At 39.8% G+C, this 26765-nt stretch overlaps 1 long non-coding RNA gene across 1 annotated transcript; it reads right to left on the reverse strand.

Annotated features, from left to right (window-relative positions):
• Window positions 1-12707: 12707 nt before the first annotated feature.
• On the reverse strand, window positions 12708-16547 carry LOC131236457 (uncharacterized). The gene is made up of 2 exons (XR_009166751.1): window positions 15943-16547; window positions 12708-13108 (listed from the first exon to the last, which is right to left on the reverse strand). It is a non-coding gene; the product is annotated as an uncharacterized LOC131236457 (long non-coding RNA).
• Between the last annotated feature and the right edge of the window lie 10218 nt (window positions 16548-26765).

The following is a 26765-nucleotide window of genomic DNA, read 5'->3' on the forward strand; positions in this document are numbered from 1 at the left end:
TCATAGTGATGTGTATAAGTTATCCAACCTGTTCACAAGGTTTGAGAGACATATATGAAGGGAAAACACAAATACCAGCTTCATCCAAAACTTATGTGTCCTGCAAGATGTTGTTAACAGTAGGCATTTAACTCTCCTTATTTCAATGAGTATGATCCACTTGTGCTTTGGATCCTTCTCAACATTTTTTTGTGCCAATGCTCTAAAATGTATTGGTAAAACGGATGGATGACATGGATCTCAGATACATGTATCGCACATATATCACAATGGCCCCCATAAATTTCAAATATTCCTCAACGTTGACATGAATTCTTTTGATAAATAATAAATACTTATTTACTGTCATTTATAGGAGATGATGAAAGCCCAAACAACTCTTAAAACTGGAGTTGTGATGGGTTGAATTACTTCAACCCTTTTTTTTATAAGTTCCCTTGCCAAAATGATCAAGGAACATATCCTTATTAGGCTAATATTATAAATATGATGTTGAAGTAGATTATATCATTATCACCTCAGTATAACTTTTTGTATAATGTATATATTATCAATGATTATAGTTAATTTAATCAATATCATACTTTGCATATCTAGGCTGTAGTAGGAAACCTTCAATGTATCAAGAATGCATCAATGCATTACCATATTCTGAAATATAACAATTATAAATTTTTTGATAGCTTCAACATATCACATATCAAACTTGTGTTGGTCTCCTTTCAAAAAATTTAAGAAATTCATCAAATTTTCTTAGAAAGAACCAAGTTTTAAAAGATTTTTTGTTGGGATTATGTTGTTAGAGAGATTTTAATTAATCTTTGTCATTTGTGTTTTTTTAGAAAGCAATTAAGAGAATTGGGTGCGAAAATTGAGAATAAAGAGAGTATGGTATTAAAAATTCAATCAATAATTTCAGTTTATTTAATCTATTTTTATTTTGTTTAAGTTGTTTAGAATTTGTGGAATGAATTTAGTAAATCATGATTTTACATATTTTGCATGCTCAATTATTAACTTTGACCTTTGATTTTTTAACTTAAAAAAATTGAAAGAATTTGAAAGAAAAATATAAGATTTTTTTTTTATATATATATAATTTCACCTATATATATATATATATATATATATATATATATATATATATATATATATAGAGAGAGAGAGAGAGAGAGAGAGAGAGAGAGAGAGAGAGAGAGAGAGTCATGCTCACCTGCACACCTACGCATGTGTGCACCTTTGCACACGTGTCATGGACGTCTAATCTGAATGGTCTATGTGATGCGGATTCCTATGAAACACCAAGGGACAAATTTTTACCTTGATCTAAAATTTTGGTAGGCCATAGCAAAGAGAAATGCAAATCAAGGGAGGAAATTGTTTTCATTTTTCATGGCCCACCGTAGTTTTGGATCAAAGTAAAAATTGGGCCTGGGAGATTTCATGAGGTGCCATGAGGTGATTCTTCACGTGGACCGTATGAATTTTGAAGTCACATCACGTATAATAAGTTCTCAAAAAAGTTCGCACGAGTTCAGTGTGAACTGGTGCGCAGTTGAGCATTAGGCTATATATATATATATATATATATATATATGAAAATATTAATAAAAAATAAAATTTTAAATTATTTTTCATTGATAGGGTATTATTTATGCCTTATATTTATGTGTTTATAATTGCATGTTGATCTTAAAATCAACCACATTAATTCATTTAATTATATATATATATATATATATATATATATATATATATATATATATATATATATATATATATATATATATATAGATATATGCAGTGCATTTTGTTGGACAAATTTGGCTTTTAAATGTATTGGTCGTATGTTCATAAATATCTTATATATTATACAAATTGATTTTGAATATAGTTGCATTACTTCAATTCAACAACGTATGGTGTAAATATTGAAACTTATTATAAATATTTGTTTTTACAATTTTTGAGTTCTAAGTATGTATTAACATCTTCTTAACATCCCTGAAGTTTCAATGATAAATCCGACTAATTTTCTAATTTTTCTTAATGTTTATAAAAAGTAAACTTTACAAAATAGTATATCATTAATATCATATTTACATCTTAATACATTTTTAGATTATCTTTTCATTAAGCTATCTCATTAATCCAAGTAAATGTCAATTGGGTACCTTCTATTAGTTTTCTATAGTTTTTGCCAAATTTTCTTATTAAATGGCAAAAATGCCCATTGTAGCTATTAATTACTCTGCTTACGGATTACTGATTGATACCTTGGGCGACCATGATATATGTGTTTTATCCTCATACAGTTTGATGGATCATTTTGAGGCATGAGCCTGAAAATGAATTAAATCCATATCTCATCTGGACCATACCAACTTCTTAGAGCCTACAAAAGTTCTCAATGAAGTTGATAATTGTTTTTTTCAACCTTCATCTAGGTATGTGTGACAATTGGATGGAAAAGACATACATCAAGGGGAGCCCCAATGCTTCCTCACACCATGGTTGGGTGGTTTTGATGATAGGGGAGTGCACTAGGTGCAACCCTAACGTCACCCAACTTCGTGCGACCTTGACCATGGGTACATCTTGATGTATGTATTGTATACCCACACCATCCATCCATTTTTCTAGCCCATGGTTAGGGCCGCACCTATTTTTGATAAGGTCGGGGCACGCCTAATTGACTTGCTGACATGTTATTAATTGAAATAGCCCTCAATTATGACATAATAAAGGCGTTGACACCAAAACTTGAATCTACATCTTTTTTAAATCCCTCGAGGCATTATTTGGCCTTTTCTGGGACGAAAATACCTTTTTGTCGATCATTTACTCATACTACGGTAGCTTTTTGTGGAAGTTGAAAGGGCCTTTTAAGAATGGGGTGCGGGCTTACTAAATTCACGATTAAGGCAACCTCTCAATTGATATGATCCGTTCACTTTAATCGGATAATCATCAACCCATATTAGGGTCATTTAAAAAATGGAGTTATCAGTGGCCCACAAATGTATAAACACTATGAGTTAATTTCGAATTATTTTTCCCGATGTAGTCCATCTGCTATGAGTTTTTCCCTTAATCTTAGGTAGATAGCATGAAATTAAAATTTCTTTCATGTGGATGGCTAGGATTTGCTACAAGATGATCCAGTAGGCCCCACACAAGATGTAAGATAGGTTCAATAGGTGAGTCCCTTACATGAGAAGGTCATTTAGCCTTTTATTTCTCTTTCTTCTTCATTTTTTCTTTACAGGAGGGAACCATTTTGGCAATTAGGATTGTTTCCACCTTCGTAGATGTAACGTCCCGTCCAAACCAGAACAATGTCCTGGGGCGTCCACGTAGGATTTGTCGCAGGACCGTTTGTTTAAACCACTCATGGTGAGGTACCACAAATAAATTAATCCAAAATTAGCCCAATTAAATATACCAGACGGGTTATGGCAGAACTAAGTGTGGGCCGTCAAGCCAGATAGCCTGTTTACACTTAGAAACAGCCCGTGCGGGCCATTCAACGACCAAGGGAGGTCAGAAAAATCTAAAAATTTAGAGAACTAAAGATCTCACTGGGCTTGTGGTCCACCGCGGATCACGGACTAAGTGGACACCCATAATTGAAATCTGGCATTTGTCAAATGCACCTCACCAATGCCAGAATTAGAATTTGATACTTATAAATAGAATTGAGATGTAAGACATTTCAGCCATCGAATTTCTTCAAAATTTACGAGAAAAGTCTAACGTATTTTTCTACGCCTGCCCTCAAAATCTGGGACCCGATCGTGGCACGGTGATCGTTGATCGCAAATCAGACCTGTACGACAAAACCCCATATCCGATCATTCCCAAATTTTGCATGGCCCTTCATCGGGCTATGAAGCATCTACCCAATAAATTTCATGGCCAGGGAGCTACCAGAACTGTCCCAATCACTGGAATGGACCCCACAGGGCCATTTAAAGATCGGAACCATATGATCAAACCCCATATTCGTTCATCCATTTGGTTCCAAACTTTGCATAACCCTTCATCGGGCCATGAGACACCTACACACCAGATTTGGTAGCCTAGGGGGTGTTAGGGCCACCCCAACACCAATAGGGAATCCTAGAGGGCTATTTTGGAAATTTGAGGAGGCCAAAGGGCCCATGTTTAGAAAATAAACCCTAGCTCCTTATCTTATAAATCCCACCACATCTACCACCATCAAGGGAGTAAAGAGAGAGCTAGATAGCAAGGAGAGAAGAAAGAGAAAGTGAAGAAGAGCAAAAGTGGACCTTAGATCGAAGTGGGGCCAAAAAAACCTAATCTTGCAAGTCCCTATACATCCTCTAAAGGAAAACCTTATACCACAACCCCAAGAATCATTCCGTTGATCGTTTAGGTAAGATCTCTCATCCATTTTCTTGAAACCCTTGTATTGAGAAGGGATTTGCATGGGATTCTAACACACAAATGTTTGCTCTAGAGATTCCGGCCGTTCGAACCCAAAAATCTACATTCCTAAGCCGCTTTCCAAGCCTTCAACGATCCAAAGGTGCAGACTATTATCCTTAGGTGGCCTAGCACTAATTATAGTAGGAGTTTAATGATTGTGATTGTTTGGATGATGTATTTGGAGAATCTAGAGAAACCTTAGGAATTGCATATTTATTGTAAATGTATGGAATTGTATGTTTGGTTCTCACATGATTTTGTGTATAGATGATTACGTGCTCATGCTTTGTTTGGATTTCTCATATGGTGTTGCTTCACAATATGTGTGATTCGTTGCTCTTGTGCATATGATTCCATAAGATGAAGGAAGTGCTTAACTTCCTCACTCACCCACACAACTCACATGCACTTTGTTTCATGATAATGTTAACTTGCTGAATAGGAGTATCTGATTCGTATGATTGAGATGAATGAAAATATGATATTTATATGCTAGTTGATAACCTGAATAGTTGGTATGTTATCGATCACCACCACACCTTTGGGTTGGTCAGGAAATGAGGAGAGACGGTAGTCCCAACAGTCGGACTGTGCTAGGACTTGACCCATGGGTTTGGACGGGTGTGTACGGGTGATAGTAGTTCTATTACATGGGTCCCTTATACATGTTGTCACTCGTCATGTGCTCGCCTGACTCATGTGGTCTAGCCTACTTACTGACCAACTTTATTTGTTAACCTTGTTTGCTCACATATGTATGGAACCTAGAATACCCTATAACCATTGTAGCCCATCAATAGTCAGATTGAAATCGATCCACCGCCTCGTGAGTCAGGCATGGTGGAATGAGACATTGTGTTCGAGCTGTCGGTCTACGCTGGGGTGACGCGCCTCCCCGTTAGTGATCACGAGCGATCCCTTCTTCTCGGCACTCCCCATGTGCTTGAAGTCGGGGATGGAGAACCCGACGATATCAAGGATCGTGGGGTCTTGGCCTCACACGTTGGGGGGCTTGGCCTCGCAACCAGTTCAGGGTATTAATACGTGGGGTGTACTAGATTCCCCAACTTGCTGGATGAATGAACTTAACTAAGAACTCGGCTAATATGATCGCATTGCATCGCATTAGTTAGGGTGGCGACTCAGCAGTCGAGGTCGCTCTGAGGGAGTGTTGGTCATATGCGATCGTTAGATGGAGTCGCTCGAGGGAGCGTTGTGGCGAGGGCATGCATCATATCATCCATCTTGCACATGCATTAATAAGAATAGTTAGTTGTTTATGAATGGTTGCCTTTCATTAAATTCATATTATAACTGATGCTTATTACAACTTAAGACTAATAGAACCCACTGAGTTGATCACTCACTCCCACTTTGGGTTGGTGTTTTAAAACATCAACTAGACTCGCCTGTAGATGCATGTGATGCAGAGTACGAGGGCCTTAACGACGTGAGCCTCGAGGAGGAGGATGAGTTCTCCTACTTCTAGTTAATGAGCGGGTCTTCTCCGTTTTGGTAGATGGGGCGTTGGATCGCTGAGTAGTGGACTCAACGTTATTCTTTTGGGTATACTATTCTTTTACGATTTTGATGGGCGACGCCATGTGTGCTCCCTTTATATTTTTGGACTTGTATATATATATGCCTGACCTCTTTTCATTTCAGTAAATGTATTGTAGATGTGATTTATGTTCCAAGTATTTTCATGTTGCGCTTTTAAACCTGATTAATCGCAATTTAGTAAAAATGAGTATAAGTGACAACCGAAAAATTGGGAGTCGAGTGTGTACACGACCCTCAATTTTCAAGGCATTATAGTAGAACCCACTCTGGCAACCTTTTGAGTGTTTTTTTAGATATTCGACCACTTTCTGACTTATAAGTTATGACAGTAAAAAATAAGTTTAGATTAGGATAATAGTGCCTTTTTTATGTGTATGTGTATGTGTATGTGTGCGTGTGTATTTATTAGTGGGTATCAATTATAGGAGTTTGTAAAAGGGACGAGGGTGTGGTGGTTTCTTTTATAATTTTTATTTTTATTTTTTATGGCTATGAATAGTAGGAGTCTGTGAAAGTGATGACCTTTTTAATTAAAGAATGTTATAATGAATGAATTTTGAAATGGATGAATGTTAAAATAAATAAAAGTTGTAATGGGTGAATATTGTGGTTGAAGAATGTTGAAATGGATGAAAGAATATAACTATCATAATGAGGGAGTTACGGCCATTTTTGTTGAATCAGCAATTTACAGTCCGTATATTGACAATCCACGGTCCTTCATGAACTTTGGGTCTACTTTTGGACAATCGAATGATTTTCAAATGAGATGATTTCTAAACTATTTGAAGGCTTATCAAATTATCTTTCGAACAAGTATAAAATTATTGAAATCAAACATTTAACGAGAGAGTTATGACCGTTTTCATTACATTGAGATATCACCGATTCTCACTGAATATTGATTATTCCCAGTGAATATCGACAATCCACAATTAATACCGGTGATCATCACTGAATATCCAAGATCCACAATTAATATAATGATCCTCACTGAATATCGACGATCCACCATATAACATTTATCCATTACAATATTCATCTATTACAACATTCTTCCATTTCAATTTTCATCTAGTACAACATTCATCACATTTATGCATTACAACATTCTTCTACTTCAAAATTCTTCCATTATAATATTATTCCATTACAAAATTCATCTCTTTTCCAAACTCTTACTATTTATACTCATAAAAAATAATTATAGAGGGAACTACCTTACCCTCATTCATTTCACAAATTCTCACCATTGATATTCATAATAAAAATAATATTTAAAACTATTATTATCCTAAGATAAACTTACCTTTAGCGATCATAACTTCTACATTGGAGAGTATTGTCGAAAATCTTCAAAAAATACTTAGAAAGTCGCTATAATAGAGGGAGTGAAGTTGAATGCATGTTGTACGCTCGCCATAGTAGGTGTTATGGAGGTGGCAACGGTCCTAACCGTTTAAATGGTCTCATCTCATGGGAAAAAAAAAAAAGAACAAGAAATAAAAAGAAAATGCTAAATGGCATTCACTCATAAGGGACCCACCTATTGAACCCATCACATATCTTATGTGTGGTCTACCGGACCGTCTTGTAACAAATTCAAGCTATACACATGAAATGAGTTTTAATTTTGTATAATCTACCTAAGTTTGAGAGAAAAACTCATTATTAATAGACTACACTGGAGGAAACAATTCAGAATTAACTCACAAAGTTAATATAGTTGTAGACCATATATCGATAGTTGTATTTTTATTTTTTTTTAATGATATTACTATAGGGTTCAAAATTGTCTGGCTAAAGTAAACGAATCAGATCAACTGAATAATAGCCTCAATCATTGATTTAGTGAAACCAACACATTATCAAAATGCAAGTGAAAAGCCACTGTGGTATAAGAAGAAGGCTGCATATGTGCATTTTCATGTGGTGTGGTGTACTTGAGATAATTGATGTGACTCATGTTTTGGATTATGCCATAAAATGATCTTGAAAAAGGATGGATGTTGTGGATAAAAGGCATTCGTCATGCTGGGCCCACAGCAGGCAGCAGTAACTGTTGTGTATTCTCCTTTTAGTAATTTTAAATAATAAATACCTATGGTCTTTACATTCAAGTAATTAAACTACATGGGTCCTTACTATTGCTCGGGTGGTAGACTCTCAGGAGTTTCAACTCCCGGTCAAGGCTTCAAAGTACCCATAGGTGGTGAAATTCCACCAGCGTGAGTGTGTGTAAAAAAAAAAAAAAAGTAATTAAACTACATTATTAAGATGTTTATTTTTATCATTTTAAGAAAAATACACCGGAAATTACAAAAATTCCTTTTTAAAAAAATGGGATACTACAATACTTCCCATAGGATACCGGATACATTCGTATCCCAAAGTAGAATACATGCGTTGATATCGATACTGAAAACTTGCATATTGCAGAGGTTCGATCCTACAGGCATGCATAGCTCATTCCCGTAGCATGTCCACCTGAGAATAACATCTGAGAAATCTATATGACTCCACAGTGTAGATTCCTTGGCCAAAAATCAGTCTATTCACGCCATCTGTTGGGCCGTAAGTGTCCAACCGTCCATTTGTTAAGTACAATATTGGTTGATCTGATAAGTGCAACAGCCTGGAATTTGGTATAGAGAATCTCCGCAATGGGGCCCACTTATAGACTGCTTGGATGTCCCACAAGTGCATGTGGGGGCATGTTCGTTGGCTGGCTATGCACGCGCGTTATGGTGTGAGGCGAGCACTTTGCCTCTCTCTTCGGGTTGGACGCGGACTGCGTGGTGAACCCAACAGCATCTATCCACGCCAATTAGCTACTGAACTTGACCGTAGCGATTCTCACGACTGAAGTGACGTCACCATATTATGTGGGCTCTACCATGATGTATGTGTTATATCTACACCGTCCATACATTTTTAGAGATCATTTTAAGGCATTAGCCAAAGAATGAGATAGATCCAAAGCTCAAATAGACCCCATCACAGAAAAAAGTGGAGATTGAATGCCTACCATTAAAAACTTCTTTGGGCCACAGAAGTTTTCGATCAGGGTGATATTTGTGTTTTCCCTTATTCCATATCTTTTTTAATTTATAAATTGTTGAATCTCAAATAAACATCATGGTGAGCCTTAGGAAGCTTTCAACAGTGGGTGTCACTATCCCAATGTTTTATGTGGTGGGGTCTGTATGAGCTTTCGATCTGCCTCATTCCTTGGCTCATGTTTTAAAATGATCTTTCCGAGTGGACGAATGGTGTGTATACAACACATACATGATGATGGCCCAAAGTACGTGATGACGTCACTTCAGTAGCCAGCTACCGCCGGGTTCAGTAGCTAATTCGCGTGTCAGGAATTTGTGATGCCAGCTGCCAATTGCCAACCATTATGTATATGATTTGTCCACGCCGTCCATCTATTTTGCCTGCTCATTTTAAAACATAAGCCTAAAATTGAAGCATGCTCAAAGCTTAATCGGTGGGAATTGAACGCCTAACGGCTGAGAGCTTCAAAGAGACACAAACGTTTCGGATTAAGCTGATATTTGTGTTTTACCTTCGTCCAGGTCCGCATGACCTTATCAATGAAGCTGGAAAAATAGATTGACGGCTTGGATAAAACACATACATATGGTACCCTCATAGAGTCCTTACACTTTGTAGCCACATGGCATTGGGTTCACCAGTACTAAATCAGTGTCCTTGCCGGTTCTCCCGTACACGTGGCACATATTCGTGATGAGGAAGGTTAATCTGGTGGGCGGCTTTCTTGTGGCCGCTGGCTTAGTCATTCACACTAATCTGAAAATGGTTGGTTCACAAGAGTTTAACGTAAAATGAATGGCAGCTACACCAATCTGACGGATACGAACATATGATTGTGGCCATTTGTGAACTATGGTCCACTGACATCGGTGGTCACAAGATTAACGGTCTCAATTACCTTAAACATGTGCCACGTGTACAGTGGCGATGAGAAGTAGGAGAGCAAAGTGATTGCTTATTATCGATCTACTCGCGTACAGAATCTCAACCATCGGCCAATTTCTCTCAACTGGTATTTTTATTTTTTTGGCCCACTTTTTTTTATTCTTCTTTACACACGCGCACGCACTCCACACGCTCACACTAGTGGAATTTCACCACCTATGGATACTCGAACCCTTGACCGGGTGTTGAGATTCCCGAGAGTCTACCACCCGAGCAAGAGTAAGGAATTTTGTTTTTTTGGCCCACCTGATGCTCAGATAGGGCTGCTAATCTAGATTGTTGAATCACTCCCACGGGTGGCTCTGATCTTTGTGGGCCCCACTCGGTACGTTTCATGGCCCAAAAATGAGGCTGACCCAGACACCAGGCGCGCCTCATGTAACATCGGATGTGGACCGTTGGAGAATATTTGTTGCTGTCCATTTGCTCATACGATGAAGTGAAGAACATGGTTTCACGTGAGATGAGCGGCCAGGATTACGTAGAAACGTGGAATAGGATACCGGAGAGAGTAGGATTGCATTGCTCTGGCCTACGTAGGTTCGATAATCGCGCACATGTAAGGCAAGGACCGAAGGTGACGGGAGCGGATCAGGTGTTACCCGGTTCACACGTTAGTTGGGTTTCCCTGACCGTGGGGCCCACCTTGACGTATTTTTTATATCCATTCCGTCCATCAGTTTTTCAAGATCATTTTATAAAATTTTTCAAAATATTAGATACATCCAAGTCCAAATTGGACCACACCACAGGGAACAGTGGTCATTGAACGCTCACCATTAAAAAACTCCTACGGACCACCATAATGTTTATCCGCCATTCCACGTGTTGATAAGCCACGGAGACCTGGATGAAGGGAAAACACAACTATCATCTTGTTCCAAAACTTTTGTGGCCTACAAGATGTTTTTAATGGTGAGAATTCAATCCCTATTGTATGGTCCAGTTGAGAATAGGATCTCCTTCATTTCAGGGATCATACTAGAAATCATACACTAAAACGAAGGTGACGATCAGGGAAAAACTGGTGGACGGCGTGGATTTGAAAAAAATACATCAAGGTGGGCCCCACGATCAGGGAAACACCCACAAACGTGTTACCCCGGTAACAGCTAATCCGCTTCCGAAGGTGACGGTCTCCTCTCGGAGACGGAAGTTGTCATGCACGCTGCGGGTCTCATTTTCCGAGAAACGTCAGATCGTCCCCTTTCAATTAAGTGTCTCTCTGGGCTACGGTAAACTGACTTGCATAGTCACACTGATGGACAGATCCACTCCGTCCATCAGGTGGGCCATCATATTTTGACCATAGATCCTGAATTTAGTGAAATCCAAGACTTAGGTGGGCCACCACTTAGAGAACAGTGTAAATCATATGATTCGCCAACGTGAGTCCGGGAATATCCTTATTTTCCAGGCATCAATTCATCCTGCTGCGGTGCGTTAGATGAGTGGATTGGATGGCATTTACACGACAAGGTGGATCCCAAACACAGTGTGGACGATTTTAAGAGTGAGACTTCCCATCTCGACTCTTTCAAGTGCTGTAGCACGCCTTTCCATTGAATCGACCTGATTTTTGGACCCCAATACGAGCAATGGGTGACGCAACTGATGGACGGAGTGGATCTCATACATGTGAAGCCGTTCCATCCACGTCAGCGAAAGTAACGCCACCTATCTGTACCAAAATAACGCAAGAGTTTTCGCATTGTGCAAGGGAGGGTCATGTCAGGGGCTTTGCGGTGCCCACGTGATCTGTATGTTCTATCCACGCCGTCTATCTGTTTTGACAGATCATTTTTAGGAAATGAGTCTACGAAGGAGCCAGATCGAAGGTGGAAGTAGACCACTTCACATGAATCAGTGGGGATTGAACTCTTACCATTGAAAACTTCCTGGGGCCCACCGTAATGTTTATTTGTCATCCAACCTGTTCATAAGAGAAAATATAAATATAAGCTTGATCCAAATGAAGTTTTCAACGGTAGGTTTTAAATCCCCAATGCCTCATGCGTGTGGTCCACTTTTAGCCTTTGATTTGGCTTCAAAATAAATGAACGGCGTGGATAAAACATAGATCACAGTGGGCCTGACAGAGCCCCTGACATGACATCTCTCGCTAGGTGCAGGTGGGGTAGTACGCAATCCACGCGGTTTCGTAACATCATCTGATCTCAATGCACCAAGTGGGCCCAGTACTTGGAAGTTTATGATCACGTAACTGTTAAAACGGTGGCAAACCATCAGCCTAGTCTGATAGAGATTCGAAAACGCTCCCCACGATTTGGAAGAACCAGATTGGCATGTAGGTATGCCATCTCTCTCAATTTATTTTCTCTATTTTTGTTTTGATTTTTCAACCATGTTCTCTCTCTCTCTCTCTCTCTCTCTCTCACTCAACTTTCCGTGTTTTTGTTTTGATTTTTCAACCATGCTCTCTCTCTCTCTCTCACTCTCTCTCACTCACTCATTTTTCTGTGTTTTGTTTAGATTTTTCAACCATGCTCTCTCTCTCTCACTCACTCATTTTTCTGTTTTTTTGTTTTGATTTTTCAACCATGCTCTCTCTCTCTCTCTCTCTCTCTCTCTCTCTCTCTCTCTCTCATTTTTCTGTGTTTTTGTTTTGATTTTTCAACCATGCTCTCTCTCTCATTTTTGTTAAGAATAGTTTTCTTTTCTTCTTTCTTCTTTTTTCTTTTTTACTTTATTTCTTTCTTTGATTTTCAAAAACAAATTCCCATCAATCATATGACACACATATGTCATGGGTGCAACGCTGCCAACCCTGTTCAGGAGCCTTTCTATTAAAGGAAATAAACCTTCACCACCTTTAAAAGCCCTTATTAATACATCACCTCTCCATCTGGCCGTCTCCTCCTCCCAGTGCATCACATCCAACCCTCCATATTTATGGCCTCAAAAATCCAGTTGCCATGAAACTCTCCACCTTCTCCTTAAAATCTATCTATGGCATCATCTCCATTCACTCACCCCACATGTCACAAGCGTCAGCCCCTTCTTAAATGACCCATGACCCACCAAAAGACATTGAAATCAACACCCTACATTTCCATGCCACCTACTGACATACATACATGCATACACAAGAAAATGCACTCAATTTCCATGTAACACCACATCCATCACCATATCTACATCAAATGAGCACAGATTATAAACAAAGGCCATTGATATCTACATCCAACCTGATTGATTTGCTTACACCCATTTTCTATTTTAGGAAACGAAATGGTACATTTAGATACTGTTTCAATTTCCCAAATGGGAATAGGGTGTATAGAACTCTATCAGCGTAAGGATCTCTAAATAAAATGACGGTAACTAAGCAAACTCACCAATGAACTTTCTGACCAAGTACATTCAGATGAATGAGTTGTCATGTAAATGTCACCTACAAAGATTTCCATCATCTACAGTGTTTTTTGATAAATGGGTCATTCATGAAAATAACCCTTTTAAGATTTCCATCATCTACAGTGTTTTTTATGAAAATGTGTAGGTAAATAAATGGATTTCTCATGAAAATCACCCATTAAGATCTCTTCTATTTGTAGTATGTTTTGGTAATCTTCCTTTCCTAGAAAAGAAACAAAAAGACATTAGGGTTTCCATCATACATGGTAGGTATATGTAAATGCTTTTTTAAAGTTAAAAAAAAGGAAAGAAAACCCATTGAGGTTTTAATCATCTACAATGTGTTTTGATAATATTTCTTATAAGAAAATCACCCATTAAAGATTTTCATCATATATAGTATGTAGCCCATCTATAGAAAGTATTTTTATGTTCCCCCACAACCTTGTTGCTAGTAGAAGAAAGACATTCTTTAATTAGGATGTGGTGACTAGGTAAATTTGAAAAGCTGAAAAAACAGCTGCCTACCAGGATAGGATTGTTCTCTTACCCTAGAGATAATGCCTAGAGTCATGAGTCCTAGATGCGCATGGAAGAGTTTACATTAATTAGTTTTACAGGAGCATGCATCATGCCCCATGAAGTGAGAGCAACAGGTGCTATTGCAAAAAAAGGAAAAACAAATAACAAAATAAACCACTTTTAAATCACTTAAATTAAATAACCAAACCAATATTTATAAGTGAAAAAAAGGCATGGTTTCTTTTTTAGAAAAAATTAAGAACACAGGAGTCTCTGCAGAGAGAGATGCATGTATCTAGATAGATATTAGAGAAATAAGAAAAAAAAAATTTACTTATAAAGATGTAACTTTACAAAGTCAATGGCCACTTGTAGTGACATATTAGAAATGAGTGTATGAAATACGGACATGATTCACCAAATAACAACATAGACCACTTACAAATCTCTTATATCAGATATCCAAAATCAACATTTCCATTGACAATGGGAAAAAACAGACATGGGTTTTTAGAGAAGTGATCAAGAAAACAATAGTCAAGATTTATGAAAGAGAGATCCATGTTGTAGATAATAGAAAAAGAAGAGGGGAAAAAAACGCAGCAAGATAGAAGGATGTAACATTACAAAGTCAGTGACTGATTACAGTAACATATTAGAAATGACTAAATGAAATATGAACATGATTCACCAAATAACGACATAGCCCACTGACAAATCTCTTATATGAAAGACCCCAAAGCAACATTTCCACCAAAATTGGAAAAATAAAAAATAAAATGAAGACGGTTTTTTTTTTTTTTTTTAATGAAGAAAAAAAAAATCTTGATGCATGAGAGAGAGATCCATGTATTTAGGTAATAGAACAAGAAGAGGAAGAAAATGCAGCTAGATGTAGTTAGAAGAATGTCACATTACAAAGTCAGTGATCACGTACGTATAGTAACATGTTATAAATGATTAATGAAATATGAACATGATTCACCAAAAAACAGCATAGGCCACTTACAAATCTCTTATATCAAAGACCCAAAAGCAACATTTCCATCAAAATTGGAAAAATAAAAGGCATGAGTTTTTTAGAAAAAATGAAGAAAACAAGAGTCTTGATGCATGATTCACCAAATAACAACATTTTTACCTTCTTTTTTTTTCAAAACGAAAGCCAAGGCTGTGTGCATATTTCATCTGTTGAGAACTTTACAAATGAGGAAACCAAAGGATTTTGACCCTCCATAACAAAAAGGAGAGGAGGCCACAAAGAAAGAAATATAAGACGAGAACTATGACAGAAAAAGACTATGATTCCCTGACTGAACCTAGCCCGGTGCGGTCAAGAGTCTTGATGCATGATTCACCAAATAACAACATAGGCCACTTACAAATCTCTTATATCAAAGACCCAAAAGCAACATTTGAAAAAAAAATAAAAATTCAAAGACCCAAAAGCAACATTTCCATCAAAATTGGAAACAAAAAAAAAAAAAAAAAAAGACATGGGTTTTTTAGAAAATTGAAGAAAAACAAGAGTCTTGATGCATGAGATAGATCCATGTATCTAGATAATAGAAAAAGAAGGGTAAAAGAATAACTCAGCAAGATGTAGTTAGAAGATATTACATTACAAAGTCCGTGACCACTAATAGTAACATATTAGAAACGACTAAATGAAATATGAACATGATTCACCAAATAACAACATAGGCCACTTACAAATCTCTTATGTCAAACACCCAAAATCAATATTTCTATCAAAATTGTTTTTTTTCCTTTTTCTTTTAAAGACATGGGTTTCTTAGAAAAATGAGTAAAACAAGAGCACTGATGCATGGGAGAGATCCATCTACTAGATAACAGAAAAGGAAGAGAAAAAAACAAAAACCCAGAAAGATGCAGTTAGAAGAATGTAACACTACAAAGTTAATGACCAGTGGTAGTAGCACATTAGATCTGACTAAATAAAATAATATACACCAAAGAAAATTTTAAAAAATAAAAAAAAAACCATTTTTTCCTTACCACTCTAATCTCTCAGCGGCATCAATTGAGCGGAAAAGAGAAGAAGAAGAAGACGGCAAAAATTGGTTGAGGGGAATGAAGCCTGGTCCGAGGTCATGTGTGGTTGAATCCCATGTCTTGAGCCTCTGTCCAAATACACAGACTCGAGTGTATGGCCTACATGACCTCGAGCCAGACAACATTCCCCACAACCTAACCTTAACAAGAAAATCTCCAGCTGAGAAAGAGAAAGAGAGAGAGAGAGGACAGAATTTTGAGAGGAATGAAGCCTGGTCCGATGCTTCTCTCCTAATTACAAAAGAAAGCCTCGAACCAGCCAACATTCCCCTCAAAATACCATTTATCCATGTATACGAGAGAGAGAGAGAGAGAGAGAGAGAGAGAGAGAGAAGGATGGAATGAGAGGGGGTGAGAGGTGGGATTTTGAAGGGTTGGGGCAATACACTAATTGAGATTTATTAAGATTCTCATTTAGATACAAAACGCTCAAAACACAAACTAACATAAAACCTACAGCAAAAACCCTATTGACCGTACAATCTCCACCTGAAAAATCTCTTTCTTTCATTTCCCAGGTTGAGTCACCCGCTGTAGCCGGTCAACCTGAGACCTGTTCCCAGCTCCTACCTCGCTTGCCCACAGCCGGACATACACTCCCTGTTCTTCCTTCTTGAAAATGGCTTACACTCCTGTCTGAGTTTTACACTATTTAAGAAATGGTAGTTCCTCCCCAAACATGCGCACGGCGTAGTTGTAAACTATTTGATGCAGCATGAATAATTCCACTGAGAAAAAAAATATTAACCATCTGATTTTTTTTCTTCACATTTGAACCGTTCGCTGTATTACTCGTTACCATATGTTTGACATACATTAATTGGATGGTTTGGATTCCTTGATCAGTCTGATTTTACATAGATTTGTTCCAAACATTATGGGACCACAATCTAGATGGTGTGGATAGCTGTACGTCTATGCAACAAGTGAGTATGATGAGTCCAACAATTTTTTAAATGGTGTAAAACTAGCATACAAGTCTACCGCTTTAAAAATACTGGAACTACGAACCAGGTAGTGCCAGACTCTATACTATCATGCAAGTGCACGCACTAAAGGAATAGTAGTCATGAAATGAACTAATCCCTACCATCAATATCATGTTAAATTCAGTAGATGGACGATAAATCAAGTTTAAATCCATATAGAAATATTTTCTTTCTGAAATTGAGCTTTAACAATTATGCTATTAATTATCCATATTTTATATTAAAAATTACAGTTTAATTCTCTTATAATTAATATATTATTGATTAAAATCATTTTTACGGTTTTGATTAAGGTATAAGACGCAAATATATACGTATTTTATGTGAGACTGTACGATATTTAATAGTCTAGCAGAGTAAAATAATCCCTCCTTTAGAGCTCTGTCGTTGCATTTTAATGAATGGGATTCTCCATCATTACCTTATTATTTTCACCCTTTTCTTTTTTGTTACTGTTATTATTTTGGGCGTACGGCCGAACGGAAGTGCAGCAGCGCTCGTTCCTTCAGATGACGCGGGAGTTCCTTCCTCCGCACGATTTCTGCGACAACACCTGTACTACGCAGCGCGTAGAACCCCCAGCTCGTGGGCCCCACCATATAATATCTGTAAAATCCACTCTGTCCATCCACTCTGTCCATCAGGTTCTATCGTTGATTTTAAGACATCGTAGAAAAAAATAGTTACATCCAAAGGACAGATGTGGGAACATACCAGGAACAATGGGGATGGGATGCCAACCGTAGGTTTGTGTGTGGCGCCACCGTGATGTTTATATTTCATCAAAACCGTTAATTGTGTGTAAATCACCAGGATTAAGTGAAAAATTAAAAATTATCTAGAAAGTATCAGGTGGACCACACAGTGTGAACTTAGAGGTTTTAGAGCAGCTTGCACTGTTTTCATTAGTATAGTTCATTAAAAAACATTATCTGCATGATTTTTTGTATCTACGGTTAAAATATTTATTTTCATCTGATGAACGGAGTGAATTTACATATAAAAAATGGTGTCTTACGAAGAAGCGTAAAACAGTTGCGGTGGACGATTCCGGTCCAGCGGGTCGTGGTGAGCGGAATACTTGTCATAAATCCATGCTAAGGAAAACACGTGTCATGGATCCATGCCGTTCATCGGGTAGGGCACACCGTGACTATTCCATGATGAAAAATATGCAAGCCCGCTGCTCCTGCAGCACAAACATATGGGCTGTTAGAAAAAAAAAACAAGAAAAACCAACGTTAAAATTCAACATACATGTGTGGATCATTTGGTGAGTATAATATTTTGATTTTCGGTTCATAGCATGTTTTCAGCTTGCCCTATACGATGAATGGCCCGGATCCCTGACCCGTGCTCCTTACGTACGGACACTGACACCGTATTCCGGCCGCCCACGTATGTGCCGATAACAGAATTACTTCACGCGAACGAACGAAAAAGACGTTCGATTTGTAGCCCGCAGGATTACCTAATTACCTTGTGGCCCTTAGCGTGGGGCCTACTTTGATGAATGCATTCTATATCCACGCCGTTCATTTGTTTTTCCGGATAATTTTAGAGAATTATCCCAAAAACGAAGAAGATCTAAATCTCAAGGAGACCATACTATAAAAAACAGTAGTGATTGAACGATCTGCCATTGAAAACTTCCTAGTACCCCTTTTAATGTTAGCCACTTTTTTCATGTGGCATGGTCCACCTAAGAATTGGATCTGCTTTATTTTTAGGCTCATGCCTAACCATGATTTTAAATAATTTGGCAAAATGGATGGACCACGTAGATATAGAAAACATGCATTAAGGTGGCACCAGGGCCACATCATCTTGGCTGGCCGAGACGCACATGATCTACTCCGTAATTTCCTGTAGCAAGGTGCAGGGAGCCCATGCAACACAAGGCCCCATGGGGCCAGCATCATGATGTGTGTGACATCCACTCCGTCCATCGTTTGTTCTAATCTAATTTTAGAGCGTGAGCTAAAAATTACGCCAATCCAAAATTCAAGTGGGCCACACCACAGGAATACCCGCCATAGCATATTTCCAGTGCCCCATGCCCGTTTCATCTGTCTGTTCCCATTACCTTGAAATTAATCCATGTCATCCACCCTAATACCATTCAATCCCTTCCAATCCACCCGGCCAAACAGGCCCTTAATGTAACATGATATGGTGCAATTGATAAACGGAGTGGATGTCACATGCTATCACGTTGGGCCCACAGAGCCTTTTGCTTTCGGTCTCCCAGGTGAATCCTTTCGTTTCCCAAGTGGGTCCCACCGTTTCCACAGATGCAGTCCTGGCGACCACCTAAATTGGTGGTCTCGCGGACCAGGGTAGAGTGGGTCTATGGTATCATAACTGGGCCTGGATTGGGTACTACCCCGTCAGGACCTGGCTTGCGACGGACGGACCTGAAAGGGGCACTATGGGCCCACCTTGAATTATGTGTTTTATCCACACCGGGCATCCATTTTGACATGCCATTTTACGGCACGAGCCTAAAAAGGGGACAGATCAAAGGCTTGGGTGGACTACACTATAGGAAACGGTGGAGATTGAACACCTACGGTTGAAAATATCTTTGGGGCCATGGATGTACTGGATCAAGCTAATATTTATGTTTTCACTTCATCTATGTCTGTGTGAACTTATGAAGAGGTTGGATGATAAATAAACATAACAGTACACCCTGCAAAGGTTTCAATGGCGGTATTTGTGCCTCCTGAGGTGTGGTCCGCTCAAGCCTTTAATCTAACTCATTTTTGAGCTCTTGCCCTAAATGATCTTTCAAAATGGATGGACGGTACAAATAAAATACATATAGCACTATGGGCCCCATAGAGCCCCCACTAAGATGGTTCACTCTAACTAGATCTTGGTGAGGGTAATACCTAATCGGCACCCCTCATAACTACCAAAGTAGTTGGTTCTGTTGGTCAAATATAGCGCGCTAAATGGGTTAGTGGACCTGATGGGGTACTCAGACCCAACCCATTTAAACTACCAAAGTAGTTGGTTCTGTTGGTCAAATATAGCGCGCTAAATGGGTTAGTGGACCTGATGGGGTACTCAGACCCAACCCATTTAAACTCGACCCATCTGTTAAATAGTACAGGTCTAAGTCTAAGAACAATCCAATTGCTAAATGGGTCTAAATCTGATTTCTTTTATATTAGGCTCAACTTAACCCCATTCATTAAATGGGCGGGTCTAATCTATATTGCAAAGGGCCCATTTAGATTCGGACCTGTCTAAACCTGATTTTAAACCTGGTAAAAATGTTTGCATATCTTGACAAGTAATATAGAAAAATGAGAAATACACTGTGTGTTTAGATAATCATCTCTATTATTCTGATTTTTAGTAACACTATTATTATTATGAGAAGTTACTAAATTAAATTTTTATTATTAATTATCATTGATTAATTTTAATATAAAATTAAAGTGATCCTAACCTATTAAATCCTGTCAAACCCGTTTATAAGTGGGTCTAGTTCAGAGGTCTAAATGTCATTGAGATCCGTTAGACCCGCCCTATTTATAAATGAATCGGAATGCAGTTGACCTAGTCCCAACTCAAACTCACCCATTTAGAAAAAGGGTACGGGTCTAAAACTTAGACCCAATGGGTTTGGTTTTGACTAAAGTCACCTCCAACCAACCATTCACGGCCCCACTGATGTGGCCCATTTGTTTTAACGTGGGAACCCAAAACTACTCAACAATTCCCACCGTTGCACGGGTGGGTCCAATCAATGGCACTGGCGGGAGTCCTGGAGCAGCTGATTTCGTGGTCTCGGGTAGCATTGTCAGACGTTCGTTTTCTTCCTATTCCGAAAGACCGCGATATGAGCTTTCTATTTTAGGAATGTGTTTGGCTGTTCGCCCGGCTACCAATTGGTGTAGTTCCCCGGCAGTCGACGGAAACACCCTGCATCGCACCAGCCCCATAGGAAGCGAATCGCGTCCTGTCCCAACCTAGACGGACTCGTCCCAGGCAGGGGCTATGTGGAGTCCACTGTAATGTGTAGGTTTTATCCACGCCGTCTATCCATTTTTTCAGGTCATTTTAGCGTACGAACTCGAAAATGAGGAAGATTCGTGACTCAAGTAGGACACACAGTAAGGATTGAACTATCGGCATTAAAAACTTCTTGGAGCGGGGGGAAGTTTTGATCAAGCTGACATTTGTGTTTTCCCTTCATGCAGGTCTCTGTGACCTTGTGAACAGGTTTCAACGGTCCTCATTATCACCACTTCTTCCTGTGATGTGGTCCTATTGAGTCTTGGATCTACCTTATTTTTTTGGCTCATACCCTAAAATGACTTGGAAAAATGGATGAACGGTGTGGATGAAACTCATACATCACGGTGGCCCCACAGAGCTCTTGTCTAGACCGAGTTGGGGGAATCCGCGTCCAATCTGCTTCCAGCCCGAAGCCCTCCGATAGTGGGTCCCACCGTTGCAGCAATGGGAGCCAAGGAATCAAATAATATAGTACTCTGGCGGACTATGTAACTTAGATACCCTGGTATGACAATCCATGAGCAGGAAACTACCTCGATACACGTGGCATACATTTGTACAAATCCAAACCGTTCAAATAGTGGGGCTCTCTCCTAAAGGAATTATAACCGTCCTCTTGAAGACCATTGATGGATGGTTTGGATGAAGAAAATAGTCAATGGTCCAGTGCTACGAGGCTAAATAGTCCAATCACTCCAACCATGAGAACATGGCGCATCTACTGTGGTTCCTACAAATTTGACGGTTCGGATTCCTTCTCACCTATGCCACGTGTGCAGAAGCAGTATGCATCCGTACGTATGAAATAACTCATTTTTACTTGTGTATGCTGTTGTGAGTCTCAGGGCCTTCCGAGAAACACGTCGTGGGGAAGCCGGCGATTATGGCTCGATAGATCTAGATCGTTGGATTGGGATGGACTGACGATCGGATGCATGTCGACCGGGTACCGGATGTTTCGGTGTCAGCGGGAGCGGAGGATCGGGAAACGAGGGAGCCCGAGTAACGAGGAAAAAGAAGGACGATTTAATCGCCGACGTGGACCCTTCGAACCCGTCTTACTGCCACTCGATTTATGACAGACCTCCCCCGAGTCAACCACGGCATAGGACTCGGTGATATCCCAAGATCGACGGCCACGATCGGTCCTTATTGTACGTCCAGGCTCCGCCACGTGCTAGCATTCAATGCGGGGCGTACGGTCCAAACCCGACCCTCCTCAATGCTGAAAGGGCTGCTTCCTAGGTGGTGGGCCCCGCAGGGCCTGGCTGTGGAAACATGACCACGTGGACAATTGACTGATACAGATACGTGGCGCGGAATGACTGGTTGGCAGGTGGGGCCCACGCTTGTCAATTATGTGGTAATGATGATGGTGGGAGATGAAGGGTCGAGATGGCAGTCTCGGAGCGGCACGAGCAGGCGTCGGTTTGTAGGGACCACGACGAGATGTATCGCGAGAAACTCACGACTTCTCGTCGGCACAAGATATCGTGAGGGATTTTCGTAAGAGATGTTTTGACGAAAATATCGTGGTCGGGTACTTTGACTTAATGATACGTGTTTTTTATAGGCGGGTGTGTAGGTTGTCAACATAAATGCGTAATCTATTTTAAAATGGAATCTGGTTAAATGTTTCCAGATGGGGCCCACGCGTTATAGGAGAACTTTGATACTCTGGCAGAAGGTGATGGATGATACGTAGGCGCTAAGATATTACTTATATTATCACATTCTGTGAAATTAATTCAAACTAAGCTGTCCAAATTATGAGTACTAGGTTAGATATATTATGATCCAAAAATTACAGTTAGTTATTTATCTGACTATCAGATTGGTGGACATTTGTTATACGGTTCATGATGAAAGTATCTGATGTTCTTGTTTCAACGAACAAGTGTACACGAATCAGAGGTTAGATCGTTCAACGACGTGGTTTCCACAATTAAGTCTGCTTAATTTGTGTTCATGTATGCCACGTGTCACATTTCTAAGCGCATGCGTATCAAGCACCACAAACAGCAGAGTATCAAAGAATTCCCCCTGGTTTTATGGTCCATTAGTCACTGAACCCAGTCCGATCTGTACGTATGTACGTATACGGAGAAATACGGTCCCTACTCTTAAATACGGGTAGGTATACCATGAGAAAACTTTGCTGCTCTGGCAGAGTGTGATGGCTGATACGCAGGAACTAAGAAAGTACATACCTGGCATGCAAATAGCTTAAAATTACCCGTAGAAATCGTCGGCCGTAATTTAGGGACGCGACGTAGCTGCGACACCGGATCGATGTGGTTCTGACCCTGACCATGGGGCCCGCCTCGATGTAATTTTTATATATCTAAGCCGTCTATCCATTTTTATAGATCATTTTATAGGATGTGCCAAAAAATGAAAAAGATCCAAATCTCAGGTGGACCACACCACAGGAAACAGTGGTGAATAACCATTAAAAACTTTTTATGGGCCACAAAAGTTTTGGATCAAGCTGATATTTGTGTTTTCCCTTCATTCAGGTATTTTTGACCTTATCAAAAGGTTGGATGGCAAATAAACATTACGGTGAACATTAGGAAGCTTTAATGGTGGCCGTTCAATGACCACTTTTTCCTGTGGTGTGGTCCACCTCAGAGTTTTATCTGCTTCATTTTTGGGCTAATGTCCTACAATGATTTGTCAAAACGGATGAATGGCGTAGATATATAACTCATACATCGAGGTGGACCCCACCGCCGGATCCGGGGTCGCAGCTATTTAGCGTCCCTTTGAGATGGATACTACGTCATGAGTACGCTGCTGTGAGCTTTTAAGTAGACGATTGGTACACAGTTAACGGACGGTTGACATTAAAACCATTTAATGGGCTGAGTTCAAAAAAGAAATTTCCATTAGTCAAAGCTTAGGATAGGTCAATCAATCAGATTTTGAACTGATGACTTATCCATGATTGTTCCCGCAGTTTGTACGGTTCAATTTAAGTTAATATATTTCACTTGACAATATCTGGGTTGGCTGGTGTATCAACCATCAGCACCTCCCAGAGTATCAAACAACTCCCCTTTGTAAAATAGAAATTTGCTTGTATTGCTGCGGATCTCTAGCTGTCCACTCTACAAGTGGCAATCGTCATGATTAGAATCGTTATCTGGTGTACCATACACAAGGCCATAATATACTAGAAGTCCTGGTGACCGGGCGATCCTAACGGGTGATATCGTCCATTGAATATAGGCCGTTGCTCATGCATGTTTTTGCCCACCAGATCAACGGTTTTGTTCACGTGTCAGATATGAGCAAGCAAACATCTCTGGATTGTTCGCCAGCAATACTATATAGCCTCTAATCCTTGGTAGTTGGAACTTGGAAGCGGATTGCCTGATGACCCTGCCACCAGGGATGTTCCTGATGACAGGCGCTGTGGGGACCACGTGATGGATGGGTTTCATCCACGCCGTCCATCCATTTTTCCAGCTCATTTTAGGTCTCATGCCAAAAAACGAAGCAGATCCAAAGCTCAAATGGACCACACTATAGAAAAAGTAGTGATTGAAGGTCCACCATTAAAAACCTCTTGGGGGCCACAAAAGTTTTGGATAAAGCCGATATTTTTATTTTCCCTTCATCCAGATCTATGTGACTTCATGAACAGGTTGGATAGCAAATAAACATCACGGTGGGCCTCAGGAAGGTTTCAACCGTAAATGTTGTTATCCTCCTTATTTCCTGTGATGCGGTCCACTTGAGATTTGGATCCACTTAATTTTTGGGCTCATGCCCTTAAACGATATAGGAAAAGGGATGGACAATGTAGATATGAAAAAAATATAAATCAAGGTGGGCCCCACAAGGCCTGCCCGGAGGGATATCCGCTTCCCTAATCCTTATACTTCCAGCAGTCTTATCGCAAGCCGTACACATGGCAGACAAGTCTAGTCCTCAGGACAGTTGATCTGGTGGGCCACCAAGTAGGTCAATTGGCAAACTTGCAGTGATTGGACAACTCTGCCCACCTAGCTGTGAGTTTTGTCTCCCCCTATATACAGTAGTACTCTCTCCACACAAACATGGCAAACACGTGTAGTGATTGGCACCAACGATACAGTGGGCCCCACCATGTGGATGATTAATGGGCAAAACTTGCATGACTCCAATCCCCTCCACTCCCAGGATATGGTCCATACATATGATGGCAAACCAAATCGACGGTCCCATTAAACATCAAGATGTGCCACATGTATGTTTTCGGTACAGAGAAAGAAAATGTTGAAAATCAGAAACTAAAATGATTTTTTTTTTTTTTTTTTTGAAATGATTGGCAGAGCTTCCTTTTTTTGTTTTTGTTTTTTTATAAGTCATTATATGATGGGCGTACTTAGGCATGTGGCCATGTTGACAGTCATCCAAACCGTCGATGTGGTTGTTGCCACTGCCCCAGTTGCCAAAACACACACACACACACACACACACACACACACACACACACACACACTGATCCAATAATCCAACGGTCCAGCAGTGTGCGATTAGATGGCGTACAAACAGTTAGATACAATGTTGAAGATGGTACGAAACATTCTTTGACCCTCCTCGAATTCAAGAGAAGTTTTGGTGAGTACGGTGACAGTTAGAGACAAGATTATCTTGGAGGGAAATTTTCCGAATCTGATTTTACTCCAATTTACGCTCTTGAGATCTACCATATCCAACGGCTGTAATTAGATTTGTATGGCAATAGCCATAGAAAGTAGAAACCCATGTACTTGGGCATCAATGACGTAGAATGATCGAGTGGTCCACTAGGATATCGAAAAATAGTGCAAACCTATGCTGATAGATGATGCTTTTGGAAACTCTAGTGAAACACTCAACAACACTTTGAATAGAAGATTAGCAATGGCAACGTAGATAATCGCAAAATGCCTTGAGGCTAACAAGATGGGCCTGAGATGGGTAAGAGATATAGCCCCAACCTCTTCCGTGGTGGGACGCTTTGGCCACAAGGCTGGCTTCACTTCATGCCAACCTGGGCCTGATTGTGGGACACCCATTCATGGTAGGACTACATGTTCATATAGTTCATAACATAGACTCCCTGCTAACCCGGGCCCTATCATGGGAGTCCAATTCATTCAGGGGCTGAGTCCCATCAGGCCCAGCAGAACTTACCTCATTCATGAGTGATTCCCACCAACCTTAGTACAAGGGAGGAGAAGCTCAACTACCAAACTCCCAGGAGGTCCTGACCTTATGCAAGTCTTGGGATAAATCGACCTTTGGACCTGCCCGTGAACCGTCCCACTTTAACATAGTGGGCTCACCAGAACATCCCAGACATCCATCCACTGTGTGATAGAACGGATAACCACAAGCAGTAGATGAATGGGGGCAGTTTCCTACAATGGAAGTTTGATGCGAATGAAGCTTATCACTGTCCGATCAAAGACTAAAGACTGTGATGGGACGTGGGACCCACACACTGACTCTTTACTTAATCTACCCATTACACAACTCCAGTAAGAAGTAATTCATGACATGGTAGGAACAGAAAAAATTCACTAATCATCTGCTATATCAAAAATGGAGCTGCACAGCCTATATGCAGTTATGCACAGAACTGATAAAAACCAACTTCCAATACTAAAGAAATACAGACAGCCCCCCTCCCTGAAAGAATCATCCCTACATACATTCTAAAAATGCTCTCGAAGCCCACAAATATATATATATTTAAAAAAAACG

The sequence above is a fragment of the Magnolia sinica genome, chromosome 2 (genome assembly GCF_029962835.1).
Source record: "Magnolia sinica isolate HGM2019 chromosome 2, MsV1, whole genome shotgun sequence".
NCBI classification, from domain to species: domain Eukaryota; kingdom Viridiplantae; phylum Streptophyta; class Magnoliopsida; order Magnoliales; family Magnoliaceae; genus Magnolia; species Magnolia sinica.